The sequence below is a fragment of the Labeo rohita genome, chromosome 22 (genome assembly GCF_022985175.1).
Source record: "Labeo rohita strain BAU-BD-2019 chromosome 22, IGBB_LRoh.1.0, whole genome shotgun sequence".
In the NCBI taxonomy this organism is placed as follows: Eukaryota; Metazoa; Chordata; class Actinopteri; order Cypriniformes; family Cyprinidae; genus Labeo; species Labeo rohita.
In genome coordinates this window covers 61,871,439-61,878,532 of record NC_066890.1, presented here as the reverse complement: position 1 = coordinate 61,878,532, position 7,094 = coordinate 61,871,439, and the positions used below count along the sequence as shown (strand labels likewise).

Genomic DNA, 7,094 nt, shown 5'->3' with positions numbered 1-7,094 from the left:
ACATTTATATTAAGACTTTACCTCGCTAATAACGCCCCTTTCAGGTCAAATAAATGTTTTATTAGTTTATTTTCACACTATCGTCCGATACAATACAAAACACTACAAAACTACAAACGTCTCCCTAAAGAGAGAGAACTCTCTCATAACGGATTTCGTGCATTAAAGATCTGGATTTTGTTGTTTGTGCACGTCTAGTGTTTGTCGGTAGGTTGTGCTGTGCGTCTATATTGACAGTTGTACAAAAGAGAATTCAGCCATTTCAGAGAGTCACTGCGCGTTTTCACAGTAATGTACGATAAAGACTCATAATTAGCAGTGCAGATATCATCAAAAAAAAAAAAAAAATCCAGGAAATTGGAAGATCTTCAACAGTTTTTGTTTTTTAGTGATTCTTTCTGTCAGTCTGTTCGTTGCGAATCGGACACACCCAGAAACAGCAGCTGAGCAGATAATTACAAACAGTCATCATCTTCGGAAACAGATTGTCTTGAAGTTTGCAGCAGTATGAAGAGCATTCTGTTATATTTTCTAATCTCAGTATTCACGGAAGGTAAGTTTGATGTTTCCCAGCGAGCAAAAAGTGGTCTAGAACACGTCTATAAGACGTAATTTATAGACATCCAGAAGACGTCTTCACAGGAGCCAGAATGAAAGTTTTTTATACGTCTTTTCTGGACATTGCATAGACGTAAATTAAAGACGTGCTACAGACGTAATGTATAGACATCCAGAAGACGTCCTCACAGGAGCCAGAATGAAAGTTTTTTATACGTCTTTTCTGGACATTGCATAGACGTAAATTAAAGACGTGCTACAGACGTAATTTATAGACATCCAGAAGACGTCCTCACAGGAGCCAGAATGAAAGTTTTTTTATACGTCTTTTCAGGATAATATTTAGACGTCAATTAAAGACGTGCTAAATACGTAATTGTTGGACAGCTAAAGGCAGCCAGAATAAAAGTTGGATTAAATGCTTTTTCTGTAGAAATGTCTAAGACAACTGTACTAACATGGAAATCCCATCTGTACATATTTGCAAGGATCAAACTTTAAAAAATGTTTACTTCAAACAGTGGAAGTGAGTTAGTTCTCACTAAGAAAAACCCAGTTACTCTTGCTAATGGTTGTCGCGTCATGAAACTTCAGACAGACCATACACTGTAAAAAAAAAAAAAAGTATAATATACGGTAAAATACCGGCAGCTGTGGTTGCCAGAAGTTCACCGTAAAATATATGGTCACAATGTGAAATGCTTTACAGAATACTTTTTGATAACCCGTAAATTTTACATTTGAGAACTGCTGCTTGTTTACAGTACATTTCTGTTAAATAAAACAGATATATTGTAAACATGTTTACAGTAATTTACTTTAAAATAAGCAGTTGTAAATGTAGATTTTCTTACAGTAAACTACTGTTAATATAATAAATATACTGTCAAACTAATTACATTCTATTTACGTAACAAACACAATACAACTGTATAGAATATTATAGTATTTTATTGTAATGTTCAATTTTACAGAAGATTATCGGCAGCTGTGGTTGCCAGAATTTCACTGCAAAAAATACGGTAAAATACAAAAGGCATTACAGTTGTTTGCCACAGATTTTACAGTAATCAGTCAGGTTATTGGAATTGCTAAATTAACTAATAAATACTGTCTATAGTAAATCAAGGCACAAACCATAATTATTAGATTTTAAAGAAACAGATTCTGCACACAGGCACTGTGTTAAAACAGTCTGAGCTGATCCAATAACTTGACCAGTGTACTCACAAAGACGTGTTGATCTTGGAAATAAAATGTGTCCATATAAATTCAGGATAATCAATGATGACATAAACATCAATCAGGGCCGCTTGTCTGGTTGAACAACAGTAATGAGTCCACACTTGACGGAAGACATGGGACTGAGTCAGTTCGAGAAACTGGAAATGTACTGCTTGAAGACTTGAATGTTGTCACTATTTCAATGTGGATTGGCATGATCTATCTGCAGAAAACAGACACAAAGACAAGTTAGTTCATAAGCAATATGCTTAAACAGAGATAAACTCAGTCTTCTTTTGTCAAATTGATTATTAATGAACTACACACAAGCAAGTAACACTCTGAATTATGCAGTCTACTTTGATAATCAATACGAGTATCAGGGCAAAAGACTGAAATACACACATCTACACCTATTGTAGCTCAAAAAATAAAGCACTGTTTATTTCATTTGTGCATTTGTACTGTGTATTATGAGGCGCCACGTAGGATTTAAATGAAACTTCGCTTATCAATACATACATAAAACACATGCATATACACCTAGAAACTACTTGCGTATACATGTATACTTTTGGATGTTCAAAATATATATATGAAATACACATGCACACTAATATGAAATCCATACCAATACATCTTTTATTAGTAATGAATACATATACACTTGTGAATAACTTGTATATACATATTAACTTAACGCATGCATACGCTAAAAAACACTCGCTTATACATATAAACTTGATCCATGCATATACACCTACAACAACACGCACATATACATATAAACTCGCTGCATGCAGACACACCTGTACATACTCGCATATACATATAAACTTGATCCATGCATATACACCTAAAAACACTCGCACATACATATAAACTCGTTGTGCGCATATACACCCATAAAACACTCACGCAAACATACAAAATAAATTTCAGGTAAGACGCAGGCTTTAGTTGTGTATATACATATATGCAAGTGATTTCATATGTGGATGTGCGTTAACTTTTCAGTGTAAACGGGGCGGCATTAAAGATGCCGGGGCATTTTGAAACGCTTTACGTGACTTAATGCATTAAAATAGTGTTTTAAAAGACCTTTAATATAGCATACGATGTTTTCCACTAGTCACTTTTCAAAATCCCGTTCAACAATTCGCGCATCATTCAAACAAAACCGAAAGTAAAACTTCAAAAGCAATTTTAATACCCCGCGTTTAGAGCCCCAATGCGTGCAAATTAGGCTACATAACATATCTAGGATGTTATTAGTATGTAGGCTATAATAGGTTGTGTAGTTGTCTATAGTTCTGTATCATGCTCGAAAAATTTAGTCTCTATTTGCCCCTGGTACATCGCATGCTATATTAAAGTTATTTTTAAAACACTATTTTAATGCATTAAGTAACGTTAAGCGTTTTAAAATGCCCCGGCATCTGGAGATTCCGCCGGAAGTGCCGCTGCTTCCGTTTACACTGAAAAGTTAACGCACATCCACAATTTAAATCACTTGCATATATGTATATACACAACTAAAGCCTGCGTCTTACCTGAAATTTATTTTGTATGTTTGCGTGAGTGTTTTATGGGTGTATATGCGCGCAACGAGTTTATATGTATGTGCGAGTGTTTTTAGGTGTATATGCATGGATTAAGTTTATATGTATATGCGAGTATGTACAGGTGTGTCTGCATGCAGCGAGTTTATATGTATATGTGCGTGTTGTTGTAGGTGTATATGCATGGATCAAGTTTATACGTATAAGCGAGTGTCTATTAACGTATGCATGCATTAAGTTTATATGTATATACAAGTTATTCACAAGTGTATATATATTCATTACTAAGAAAAGATGTATTGGTATGGATTTCATATTAGTGTGCACGTGTATTTCATATATATATTTTGAACACCCAACAGTATACATGTATATGCAAGTAATTTCTAGGTGTATATGCACATGTTTATGTATGTATTGATAAGCGAGGTTTGATTTAAATCCTACGTGGCGCCTCAAAGTGTATCTTTGATCTTTTTAATAGTAAAAATAAAATGATGAAATAAATATTTTTTTTATTATTCACTAATAGTTTGAACTGAGTGTTGTGCTTGAATCTACCTAGCATTTGTTACACTGAACTATACCACTACTTACCATTAATTGTCCTTGAGACTGCTGTCTTATTGGGTCCAGACTTGACTGAAGAGAGGTTGGACAGAGTCTCTTGCTCACAGGATACAATGTTCAGAAAACTGGAACTTTGAGCTGGTGCTGACATGATCCTCTTTGCAAAAAGGAGATAAGAAACAAAAAAAGAAAAAAATGATAACATAAATAGTTAAGTGATATAACAAATTTTATAGCATTTACACATTAGCTACAGTAAGTGCTTCGCTTAGAAATATTAAGCAGGTTGTGTTATTTCCTACTAAAAAAGTAATCATCGTCAACATTATGTAAACAATGTACATGAATATATAATACATTTTACTCAAGATCTTTTACATGCATGCATACAAGCTTCACTAAGATGACAGAATGTGGTGAACGTGTGGTAATATTAATCTGTAAATGTGCAAGCAATTTTAGTAATATGATGTTAAAAGTTTAGAAAAATTAGCATAAACAATATTTTACACATCAGTTGAGATCAAGCATTAGGACCTCTGTTTTGAAATTAAAAACTGACATATGCACTGCTATAGAATGAAAGATTGTGAACACATTTATGTTGTAATAAAATACTCTTTAGAAAAAAAAGATTTTAGTTCCACAATTTTATCATATCAATGACAACAGAGTAAAGTTATTTGAGCAGCTGACCAAAAGGTAACATGTATGATCTGACAAATATTGATGCAGGGCAGTTACTTTAAAAGCTTATGAATGAAATGTACTCACTGAAGCTTAGCACTCTGAGACTTGGCCATCCCACATTTCTGCAAAGTTGGAAGCACTGAAATTTCCAGCTGTGCAAGTTAAAGAAAGGGTTAAATAATTAAATAGTACTTCAAAAGTTTTTGGTAAGAAAGTAAAAGAAATTAATGTATAATGAACAGCAAAACTTACTGCTATTTATTCTTGAAAAGTATCGAAATCCAAATGGATACTGTCAGGAAAAAGAGATTGAAGAGGTCCTTGTTGCGTACAACACCTGGCATAACATAACAAAAACAGGTAAAGGGAAAAATATTGTCCTAAATAAGACAACATATTTTCAAGCATATCTTTCACTCTTTTAAATGCAGTTTGCAAATTACATGTAATAAATAAATGGCCACATTTAGTGAAAAACCAACAGTTGTGCCTCACAAGTGGCTAATCAGGTTCAACACAACACATACCATTATTGTAGCAACCAAAGTTCACTTCCACCTAGGTCCTGGTGCTGCAATCCTGATCTCTCTCCATTGTGTCTCTTGTTAATCTCTACTGCTGCTGTTCAATAAAGTGGATACAGCAAAAACATGTCATTAAAAGTTAAAACCAGTAAATTAAATAAATACTGTTGATAAAAGAGTACAATTTCACCACTTTCTTTTGTCACAAAGGTCCAGAAAGTTGTTTTCTCAAAGTCATCATCTACTGAAGTTTGAATGCAGTGCTTGAAATGTGTCAGAATTGAAAGACTTCAATTTTACACTAGTTATGAAAATAGCTTATACAATGTGTGTGTGTCTGTAAAAGCTATTTTACTTTTAGCAGAAAAATTTGAAAGTATTTACTTACTTTTAAGTAGATTCCTAGATCTTAGCAATGCCATCAGCCATTAACTTAATTTGAAAGGTTACAACAATCACTCAAAAAAAGGTGTCTGGAAAGTTTTCCAAAAGGTTTATTAACATCAGTATGTAAACAGCCAAACACTCTAAACTCCCTGTTGTATCAGACTATTTTGAAAAAACAAAACTTCTAAAATCCAAAACTAAAAGCATATCACACTATATGCAGGGAGTATAATCAATTTGTTTTGTAACATCTTTAGAAAAATGTAAAAAAAAAAAAAAAAAAAAAAAAAATTGCTCTTTTTTTTTTTTTTTTTTTTTTTTTTTTTACTAAACTGAACAAATACAGCCTTTAACAAAAATGTCCAAAATGTTACATTGTTCTTAGGTAATCATTAGACATTAATAACTTTTACCAAAATGTGAAATAAGCCAGTTTACCAATTGAACTGAACCAAAAACAATGCTTATTAAAACATTAACATTAACCCAAAACCTAAAAGCATACTTTTTCTGTTAGTGGTTAACAGATAAGGTACAGTAAAGTGGATGCTGTTCCATACAGGTAGTGCTGTTTAAGTGTTTTGTCTTAACACTTAAAATGGATGTTACTGCACATTTAATAGCGGTAATGTTAACAGCTGTCCCGACAGTAATGTTAACAGGCGCATTAACATTATGTTTTCTGTAAAAATGAGCCTTAAATGATGCATATGTACAGAAAGTCTGTTTGCAATCGGCTGCAAAGCACTTAAATAAACAACGTGGTTCATTTCGGTGAAGTTTGCAGTGTAGTACATACCCCCTCAATGATTTGACCGACTTGCCACAGAAATGCAACACAACATCGCGTCTACAAGACAGGATCAATAACTACAACGACAGTTGTTCGAGAGTTTTACCTTTTTAGTTTAGAAAAGTGTTGTCGGGCTTGACTCGAAAAGAGATGTGAAGTCCCCAGAAGTCAAACAGTTGTGTTATCACATATCGTTATTCCAACTGTTGCTAGGCGGTGGGCGAGCTAAAATGGCGCTGACTAAAAAAAATGGCATGAATGCATGATAATGCCTTTCCCCTCACCTTCACAATTTGCAAGTTACTCTAAATAATATAAATAAATAAAGGCATTATAGTACTCACCACTTGTATTGCATGCAGATCGCGCTGTGCAGTTCTCATGATGTCAGAAGTCGGGACTGGAAGCCGTCTTCTTCTTGTTGTTTTTTCTGTCTTCATGTTTGTTCATGATTTTGATAAATGTTTCTCAGTGTTTCACAGTTTTATGATAGGTTACTTTATTTATTTATTATTTTTTAAAAAATAGGCTTAGATCATGAATAATAGGCTACTACACAGTTTTCAATAATTTACTTTTAAAGGGTATTTTTAATAGGATTTTTAAAACATGCTATCATGAATAATAAAGGATAAATAATAAAACACATTTTTTGTTATGTCTTGTGCTCTTTTATTTAGCTTATTCTATCTGATTTTATTTCATAGCCTATAGTGACAATTAAAAAATAATATGGAAAATCAAATATTTTTACAATATGATTACATAAAGGTCAATATATTTGTA

General features: G+C 33.1%; 1 long non-coding RNA gene across 4 annotated transcripts; it reads right to left on the bottom strand.

Annotated features, from left to right (window-relative positions):
- Window positions 1-1,516: 1,516 nt before the first annotated feature.
- LOC127153308 (uncharacterized) lies at window positions 1,517-6,724 on the bottom strand. 4 transcript variants are annotated; one of them, XR_007825239.1, is made up of 6 exons: window positions 6,653-6,724; window positions 5,132-5,225; window positions 4,857-4,941; window positions 4,689-4,756; window positions 3,942-4,071; window positions 1,517-2,005 (listed from the first exon to the last, which is right to left on the bottom strand). It is a non-coding gene; the product is annotated as an uncharacterized LOC127153308 (long non-coding RNA). The 4 variants fall into 4 exon arrangements; XR_007825238.1 differs by lacking the exon at window positions 6,653-6,724 and adding an exon at window positions 6,415-6,533 and having other exon boundaries at window positions 1,518-2,005; XR_007825240.1 differs by lacking the exon at window positions 6,653-6,724 and adding an exon at window positions 6,415-6,522 and having other exon boundaries at window positions 1,519-2,005; window positions 5,132-5,205.
- Between the last annotated feature and the right edge of the window lie 370 nt (window positions 6,725-7,094).